Source organism: Colobus angolensis, unplaced genomic scaffold, assembly GCF_000951035.1.
Source record: "Colobus angolensis palliatus isolate OR3802 unplaced genomic scaffold, Cang.pa_1.0 Scaffold317, whole genome shotgun sequence".
Taxonomy (NCBI): Eukaryota; Metazoa; Chordata; class Mammalia; order Primates; family Cercopithecidae; genus Colobus; species Colobus angolensis.
Window position 1 is genome coordinate 584,972 of NW_012116455.1, and position 10,577 is coordinate 595,548.

A 10,577-nucleotide genomic window follows, 5' to 3' on the forward strand; every position below is an offset into this window, starting at 1 on the left:
CTCTCTCTCTCTCTCTCTCTCTCTCTCTCTCTCTCTCTCTCTCTCTCCTCTCTCTCTCTCTCTCTCAAGCAGCTCAGCTAGTTGCTGCTGCACTGGTGGAGTTAAGAGACAGGAAAAAGCCCAGGCTGAGTTGGGGGCAGGGAGAAAAAGAGAGAGGGAGAGCGAGAGCAGAGAGCCGCCTCCTCTGTCCTAGTGAAATGGCAGAAGAGAGGTGAGCCCTTTGGAAGAACAGCAGTGGCCACACACGTGTGCACACATACACAGACTCAGGCCATCTCGGCGTCAGGAAAAGTGAAATAAATGACCCGACAAAGGAAAAAACAAAGTCCCATTAGCTGGAGATTGGGGGAGTAGGGAGATAAGAGGGTGGGTGGCCCCAGGACTGGGGTTTCTGTTCAGTGGTTAGGTGATTTTTCTTCTTTACAATAGAGAAAAAATTGTTTCCTAAGGATCTAGCCTTCTTTCACTGCATAATTGAGCATGGACTTGAGCTACTAGTTACAATAAAATCATGAAATGTGTAAATGTGTGAGTAAACTTAACTGTAGGTTCAACTTGTACCCAGGATATTTTTAAAGTGAAGCTTTTTTTTTTTTCTTTTAGCAGAAACCCTAGAGAGCAGTAGCAAGGAGCGTAGTAACAAGTAGTGTAAACTAGGAGAGCTGTGAAGTGTGATGCTAAAGTTACTGATTGCCAGGCTGCTGGAATTTATGGAAGGTGGGCCTTGAGAGTTGGAGGAGGGGAGGGTGAGTCTGCGTGCTGTTTTCTAGGAATAAGAGGGGAATGAGGTAGGATAATGAATATGGCAAGAAACAAGCAGGAATTTGATTGGTGTGGAGGGAGGAGGTGGGGGCTGTAAAGGAGTGGAGAGAGAGAGAGAGAGAAACAACACTGCATTAAAAAAAGAAGAAAAATGGAAACCCAGAGAGATTGAAACATGCAGAGTAAATGAGATGGTAAAAGAAGGCATAAAATGTGAGCAAAAAGGAGCACAAAGGATGTGCAAATTTGCAGATGGCATGAAATCAGGAGGACCAATTGAGATCAGGAAGAAGAATGACAGGATGATTATATGACATTGATATTTTTAGATACTGTGGACTCACAGACCTAACAAGATCTCCTCTGCCTAGGCCAGAAGAGTCACCCCTATACAACAGGATCTGAATGGAAGCTTAGCTCCTAACTGGTGCTAAATCAGATCTGTACTTTTTCATGAAGATTGTTTAGACTCTATTCCTCAGAATCTTCCTCTACAAAATGGAAATTATGTGAACACACATCACTCATTCCTTCATAGGGGTGCAGTAAAGAATAAATTATGACTTCTTTCATACTTAATACTAGCGAAATGAGGTGTCACTACCTAAAACTTACCACATCAGAGACATAGACTTGTTCCTGTTATTTTCCCCCTTAATTTGCTTCTCCATTATCCCTGATCCCTGAACTGTCTGTCCCGACTCCCATTAATGATGATGATGTGGTGATAATAATGATAATAATTACTTTTTTTTAAGTATTTACTTGATTCTTAGCATTTTCCCATGCATTTATACCATGAAGTAATTTCTGTTAAGGTCATTTCCATTTACAGATGATAGAAAAAGAGGCACAGAGAGGTTAAGCAACTTGTCTGAGGTCACACAGCAAGGTAGAGGTAGAGCTGAAATCCAACTGAGGTCTGTGTGATTCTAAAGCCCCCCAGCATTTACCCACCATATTGTGCCTTCTCACTGGAGTAGACCAGGTAGTCCATGGCACTTCAAGTCCAGTCAGCCATACAAGTACACTGTTTTTTCTATACCCCAGGGTTGGGTTGGGTTTGGATCCTTTCATTTTGAGCCAGGGGAACTTCTGACCTCCCCTTAATAGGTTACTGACTCACCGTCCACTTCTAAGTGGTGGTGACTCACTATACACAATGAGGCCTCCTAGGTAAGAATTGCATAAAGGGTCGACTTAACCTTCAATGACTGCACTATTTTCAGATTGCTAGGGAATGGAGAAAGGTAGCTAAGACCAGAAAAGCTTCCTTTTCTTAAGTATAAAAAAGTTTTTTAAATAAAAAAGCAAACTAAAAAGGCCCGTAGATATTGATGATAATGATGATGGCAACAACTAACATTTATTAAGCATTTCCATATATTAAACAACCGCATACAGTGTAAACTCTTAGTGTTTCTATTTTCTAGATGAAGGAGCTGAGGCACAGAAGTGAAGTAAGGTGTTACGGTAATCCAGCCAGGAGGTAGTGGCTGAGATATGGCCCCAGGTGGTCTACCATTCTAGAGACCAGGATCGCCACCACTATGCTGTACTGCTAAGGCAGCAAAAAGACTTGTTCCGATTGTTAGAGTGAAAATACAAATGCTCAATGAGAGAAAGAAGAAAGAGGCCGTCATGATCCTAACATTTTCACATGCATTTTAAAATCTCATGACATCTCCTGAAAGTAGCTAATGAAGAAGAAAGCATGTGCCCAGGCCCCCAAACAACCTTTAGTTTTCCAATTCCTCCACTTGGCAGAGGACAGAGAATGCCAGGCCTCCAGGCCAGAACATGTTGGTAAGAACACCAGGTCAGACTATCTTGCCTCCAGCACTGATGGCTTCCACCTGCCAACTCCAAAGAGAAAAAAGAAATTCCAAGTGGATATGTGAACAAGGTCAATGCGTGAGCATTTCTAAGTGTATTTTACAAGACTTATGAATGCTGAGCATGGAGTATAGATGAAAACGTCCTAGATTCTTAGGCAGAAGACCTGGCATTCTAGTGCTGGTTCTATACTCACCAGTGTGTGAGCACAAGCCTTGCTATCTGAACCCTATTTCCTCAATTATAAAATAAGCTAATGACATTAGCTCTAAAACCCTTTCCAGTTCTGAAATGCTATCATGTTCGTAGTTATCTGGTTGATGAGGGAAAGACTGGAAACCAGACTGGGCGCAGTGGCTCACGCCCATAATCCCAGCATTTTGGGAGACCGAGGCGGGTGGATCATGAGGTCAGGAGATCGAGACCATCCTGGCTAACACAGTGAAACCCCATCTCTACTAAAAATACAAAAAAATCAGCTGGGCGTGGCGGCATTTGCCTGTAGTCCCAGCTGCTGGGGAGGTTGAGACAGGAGAATGGTGTGAACCCGAGAGGCAGAGCTTGCGGTGAGCCGAGATCGCACCACTGCACTCCAGCCTGGGCGACAGAGCAAGACTCTGTCTCAAAAAAAAAAAAAAAAAAAAACTAGAAGCCAAGGTAACTGACGAGATGTGTTTGGCACATGTGTGAGAAAATGTGTTGGAGGGGGTGGTGGCATTAAGGAATGGAACAAAGAATTAGACCCTATCTGGGCTGTTCTACCCGGATTGCAACACACCTCTTCCAAAATGCCTTCTACATGATATCCACTTTTCACTTTATTTTGTTTCACTGCTAGAGCTCCCACCAATTACAAATTCACTTGCATTATTAATAATCCTTTAAAAACGTAAACAGCTCTGGAAGGGATAGGGGAAGTCAGCCTTTCCTACTTTAGCATGAATTATTTCATTAGCCTACTTTTCTACAAATTCCTAGATCATATCAAACAGCCATTTAGAGTAGAGGGAGAAGAGGAAAAATGTAGTGGGAGCCGGTAGATAGTTTTGGAACTTAGAAGACTCCTTGGTGTAAGGCAGATCTGATTTGGAGGTTGTACAGGGCAGTAGAAAGAGAAGGGACACTAGGAAACGAGACAAGCTATAGGAGGTGAGGAGATGTGGAAAGCAAAGACTTTCAAAACTTTTATCTAGCCCAGCCCTGAATGAATTGAAGGACCTTCATCATTCTCCATATTCCTTCTCCCTTTTCCTGCATCTGGCACAGGCTCATAATAGGTTCCTGTGGGTTCCCTATGGGACTTAAGGTTCATTCAAAAATGGGAAAAATGCTCAGATTTCTAAACAACCAACTTACAAAATAACCATAGAAACTACAGCCCATTCATAATTTGATATCTACCTACATGTATATATTTAACTGTGGAAAAGAATGTGGGAGTAGGACAAATGAGACTTCTCCTCCACATTTCTGAAAGGTAAATTGTCTGACTTAAAGGAGAGAATCAAGCAGAAAATCAAGAAACACATTTTAAGATTTACCAAGATAAAGGAGCAATTTAGTGGCTGGCAAGATTAGAACTCACCTAATCTGAAAATAGCTACCTCTTACTAATAATAAGTAAATTAAATTACAGAAAAACATAGTACTCCTCAATGATTAAAAGCCAAGGTAAAATGGCTGCGTTTTGGAATTGAAAGATTCAGGTTCTGATATCAGTGTGCTTACAAGCTAAATGACCTTGGCCAAGTCTTTTAACTTTTCTGAGACAGTTTCCAACGAGTTAGTATGTAAACAAGCTTTACAAGCAGTGAAGTGCTATACAAATTTTAGCTAGTAATATATAATAATATTTAGTAAGAATAGCAGTGCTATGTGCTAGGCATGTGCCTTATATGCATTATCTCATTTAATCCTTGCAATTCACCCTATAAGGGGAGTACTACTATTGGGAATACTACTAGTGGTGTTTATTTACTTGGTCTCTAGATCCAGACAGACATGACATTGAGTTACAGGCTCTGCTACTTTGTGACTCTGGACAAGTTACTCAACCTTTCTGAGCTTCAATTTCTTCTTCTGTAAGATGAGGATATTAATAGTACTTTCCTCATGGGATTATTTTGAGGATAAAATGAGATAATGAATGTATGTGACATAATTAGCATAGTGCCCAGTACATAAAAAGTAATCAACAAATGTTAGATGTTGTATTTGTTCTCATTTTACAGGCTTGCTGAGATTAAGTACTTTGTCCAGGGTCACACAGTTCATAACTATAAGGGCCTCAAACCTGGTTCTGTTTGACCCAAAGCCCCTGTTATTTCAGCTGCTTTATATTGTCTATCTTGCTATGGATTTTTCAGACCTACAAATAACTGAAGGGACAGACTAATTATCATCATTTGTTTTGTCCTTATTAGGTTCCCATTTGAATGGTTAGTCTGTAAACAAACACTCAAGGAAAATATTTTCTATACAGGACACCTTAGAGAAACAATGTTAATATTTAAAAATACTATTTGAGGCTGAGTGTAGTGGCTCACACCTGTAATCCCAGCACTTTGGGAGGCTGAGATGGGAGGATCGCCTGAGGCCAGGAGTTTGAGACCACCGTGGCCAACATAGTGAGATCCTGTCTCTTAAAAAAAATAAAAAATACTACATCAGCATAGTGCAGGAAGTTAAAAAAAAAAAAGCTCAAAAAATTTAAAAATGGAAAAAATAAAAGTACTATTTGAAAAGACCGCTCAAAATGACCTACAGTAGACAAGCATCTCAGAAAAGCACAGTGACAAATTCATGATTTAGGACTTAAACATTATTCATTTAAATTTCATCTTTTTCTCTTCTCAGCTAAGCTTCAGGTCACTAGAGAGCATTAAATGGCCAAAAGCTCCAGTATAGAAGAAAGAACAAGGCATCTGGGTAATCCACAAACTGTAGTATATAATATGTAATATGTACTATGAGATGGGTAGAAAATTGAGAACTACAGTTTATATAAGCAAAAATATTTAAGGGAACACAACTAACTTATAAATATGTGTTAACAAGAGATTCACATTATTGAACTCTGGTAAGAGGCAGCATCATTGTAGTGAGGAACAGAAATTCCCCTATCCTTCAGAATAAATGAATGCAGCTTCTTTGTTCTTTTTAAACAACAATAAATCAGAGGGATGGACTCATATATGGGTAGGCCGACAGGATGACCTTTCTAGAATTGGCCAACAGACTAAATGCCCAAGATCTTAACATGTTTTTTTAAAAGCATAGCTAATTTTTTTTTCTGGACCACTTTCTGAAAAAACTCTAATTGTTGCAGAAGACCTAAGAAGGATCCTGATTAACTGATAAAGGAGAGTCAAAGAGATTTGCTTGAGTTCATATGCATTTGATTTGTATTTGTAATTGTTACTTAAATGCATTAACTAACGATAAATTGGAGTCCTGTGCATTTCATGTAGAGATGCGGCACATATGTATGTGAACACTCACACAGTGTCCTCTTGCAGAAGGATCAGCCAGGATTGTACCTTATTAGAACCCCAGATATGAAAGTCTTAGAATGTCTACCATGAACATCAGAGCAGAAAGAGGCAGCAGAGCTACCAGTGGGAGCAACTGGTTTTGGTAAACCATGAACCAACTTCTCCCCCAGGGGAGCAGATCAGAGGAGATGTAATAAACTATGGAGAGAAACTCTCCAGCCATTTGCAGAGACTCATTCACCAGAAAGAGACTGCCTCTTCTGATTGACCTTCGCTGCTGCAATGGTGTTGAACATGAGCTTACGCTGGCCTTGGTTAATGGGCAGAGAGTTTCAGGTATGACCTGGGGCACTCAGCTGTTCTCAGGGCTGCTTAGATGCCTGCAGAGGCAATAGCTGCCTAGGCCACTAGCCACAGCTAAGTAGATTCTCTGCTGAAACTAATCTTGAGTTCAGTTTGGACTGATTCTGAGAGGGCTATGTATAAAAGGATTTCTCACCAGCTGGGCTCCAGAGTTCGAGTTGTTCTGCCCTACAGAGCTGGATGGAGATAATTGCTCTGAAACTATTATAGTTGCATTCATAGTACATCTGGATCTGAGGTTGTTTGACCTCTGAAAACCTAAAATGGAAATAATGCAATTATCTGAGCTAAAGACAATTTAATAAAAAACAGTACTGAAGCCAGGAAAAGGAAATTTATCTTTTATACCATGTCTTTTGCCTAGCAATGGAATGTGTACCTTTCATAAAGATGAAAGATGCATGAAAGACTGAATAGAAGGTAGTGTTTTTCATTCAGTTCAATAAGTGTTTGCTGTTACCTATTACGTGCAAAAGACTGCGCTAGGACTGGGGACACCAAAATGAGGAAGACTTTTTCCCTATTCTAAAGGAGCGTTCCATCTAGATAGCAGAAAAGAGAAAGATGTACACTAGTAACCATGACACAGCCATCATGAAATAAATGAAGCCAGCAAGTATTATAGGCATTTTGAAGTGTCTGCACAACACATTCCCTGTGTTTTTGGAAAATAATCCCTAGACTACCCGTTCAGTTAAGCTTCTGCACTTATGTCTATACTGTATGACCAGTTCCCCTGGCCAATCCGATTCTCTCTCCCATAAATTTATTTATTTATTTTGAGACAGAGTCGAGCTCTGTCTCTCAGGCTGGAGTGCAGTGGTGCGATAGCTCACTGTAACCTCCACCTCCAGGTTCAAGCGATTCTCCTGCCTCAGCCTCCCGAGTAGTTGAGATTACAGGCACACACCAGCATACCCGGCTAATTTTTGTATTTTTCGTAGAGACAGGGTTTCACCATGTTGACCAGGCTAGTATCAAACTCCTGACTCCTCAGGTGATCCACCCACCTCAGCCTCCCTAAGTGCTGGGATTACAGGCGTGAGTCGCCATGCCTGGCCCTCTCCCAGAAATTTAAAAGTAGGGTTCACAGAAGCTAGTTGATCTCTATTAGTTCTTGAACTGATAAAACTGATGAGGAAAAAAAAAAAAAGAAGTAGACCCACTCAGAGACATAGAGATAAGAATCCATGTGGCCCAAGACAGAGAGAGAGAAAGAGAGACAGAGACAGACAGAGAGAGAGAGAGAGAGAGAGAGAGAATGAAGCCCAAAGCCCTGGTGGAGGTTTCCTACACTAAGATGTTCCTAGTTCTAAATCGTTCCCCTTTCTCCCTCCCACTAGACTGGTTCTAATGGATTCCTTTTGCTTGCACCAACAGAGTGAAAGCGAAGCTTTGTGGTTCAACCCAACCTTTGTCAGTTGCCAAGCACTGTGCTAGTTCTGGATGAATAGCAGTAAATTGAACACACAAGGAGTTTGAAGCTTCATAGGAATTTTTTGGTATGGGGGGACACCCAGTGTTTAGTATATACTATAAAGAAGTGCTTAGAGGACTCTGAAGAGGCAACAACTTTTAATTCTTCAGGGGAATTTTAACAGGTGTGATGGGATCACGCATCTCAAGAAGAGGAAAAGGCACTACTCACTGAAAAGGCAAGAAGGTTATATTAAGATGTTACTTCTACACTTCATTGCCCCTCTAATTTTCAACCAGGCTCCAGAATGGCAAGCTAGCTTGCTCCCTGTGACCCACAGGCCAAATCCAGCCTGCCACCTGTTTTTACACAGTACTGTCTGCAAGCTCAGAAAGGTTATTACATTCTAAAATAGTGGTTGGAAAAAAATTAAAAGAATATTTCATGGCACTTGAAAATTATAGGAAATTCAAATATCAATCTCCATAAAGTGTTATTGGGGCTGGGCATGGTGACTCACACCTGTAATCCTAACGTTTTGGTAGGTGGAGATGGGAGGATCACTTGAAGCCAGGAGTTCAAGACCAGCCTGGGCGACATAGTAAGACCTCATTTCTACAAAAATTAAAAATTAGCCAGGCATGGTGGTGCATGCCTGTAGTCCCAGCTACTCAGGAGGCTGAGGCAGGAGGATGACTTGAGCCCAGGAGCTCCAGGTTACAGGGAGCTATGATTGCACGACTGTACTCCAACTTGGACAACAGAGCGAGACCTTGTCTCAAAACAAACAAACTAACTAAAAAGAAGTTTTGTTGGAACATAGCCTCTCTCATTTGTTCACGTATTGTCTATGCTTGCTTTTGCACTACAACCACAGCATTAAGTAGCTGCAACGGAGACTGTATGGTCCGCAAAGCTTAAACTGTTTCTGTCTGGTCCTTCACATAAAAAACGTTGCTGACCAGGCGGGGCACAGTGGCTCACGCCTGTATTCCCAGCACTTTGGGAGGCCGAGGCAGGTGGATCACCTGAGGTCAGGAGTTCGAGGCCAGCCTGGCCAAAATGGTGAAACCCCATCTCTACTAAAAATACAAAAAATTTGCCAGATGTGATGGTGGGTGCCTATAATCCCAGCTACTTGGGAGGCTGAGGCAGGAGAATTGCTTGAACTCGAGAGATGGAGGTTTCAGTGAGCCGAGATCACGCGACTGCACTCCAGCCTTGGCAACAAGAGTAAAACTCCGTCTCAAAAAAAAAAAAAAGGTTGCTGACCCATCCACCCATTCAGAGGTTTCCTCTGAATATTTGGGAGGTGGAGATGCAACCTTAGGAGAAATATAATGGAAACAAAACCATGTATCAATAAGTACTTCGTAAGATTGTTTTAAGAATCATCCATACGATTTGTCAAATGAATAAAGACATGTAAAAAAGTGTATATGTTTTGGATCTCATAGAATGTGTATATAGATATACATATATCTAGCCTGAAAAGTATGCAATAAGCTATGAATATGGGTTATTTCTTTTTCTTTCTTTCTTTTCTTTTCTTTTCTTTTTTTTTTTTTTTGAGATGGAGTCTTGCTCTGTTGCCCAGGCTAGAAGTGCAATGATGCAATCTTGGCTCACTGCAACCTCTACCTCCCAGGTTCAAGCGAGTCTCCTGCCTCAACCTCCCAGGTAGCTGGGACTACAGGCGCATGCCATCACACCCTGCTAATTTTTGTATTTTTAGTAGAGATGGGGTTTCGCCATGTTGGCCAGGCTGGTCTTGAACTTCTGACCTCAGGTGATCCACCTGCCTCGGCCTCCCAAAATGCTGGGATTACAGGCATGAGCCACCGTGCCTGGCCAATATGGGTTACTTCTGACATGTGGATCATGGAGAATTTTATTTATTAAAAAATAATATAAATAATAACCACTTTATATGGACTGCTTACTATGTGCAGAGCATTGTGCTCATTGCCTTATGTATACAGCATCTTATTTAAATTTCCCAAGAACACTAGATGTTAGAACTACCATTGCTGTCATTTAACAAATAAGAAAACTGGAGCATAGAAGAGTTAAATAAGACCACCCAGTGAGTATTAGAAGAACCAGAAAGTAAACATAGACAGTCTACTGTGCTTTTTATGTGACTTTTTATAAGGCATTGGTCAGCAACTTTTGTACGTGCTTTCCCTCTTTCTAGTGCACCACACTTGGACTTTTTATGTTATGCATTTCTCGTTAGAATTTTTAAACACTGATTACTTTTGTAATCAGGAAAAAATATACCTAAAAATATATATAAAGTACCTAGTATGGTTACTGGCAGACGGTGAAGGTGGTGATAATGAGAAAGAGGAGGAGAAGGAGGAGGAGGAGGATGACAGCTTGCATTTGTTGACTTCTTCCTATGATTCAGGTTTTGGAACGATGTACCAGGCACCTTACATGCTAGTTTAATTGAGGAGACATTTGATGAATTATTATTGCTGTTATTATTCTTGTCACTATCAGGTGTTTCTTAGAGCCCCAGAGATGGGCTGGGGCTGTGTGGGTCTGGGATGGAGCATGTCATCTCAAGTCTCTAGCCCAAGGGTTAGGAAGAAGTTGTTCCTAATACTTCCAGCTCTCCCTTGCAATTCAGGTGGTCAGAATATGACTGGGTGGCCAGATGACTGCGGGCTTGAGTGATATAGAGTTCTAAATCTGGG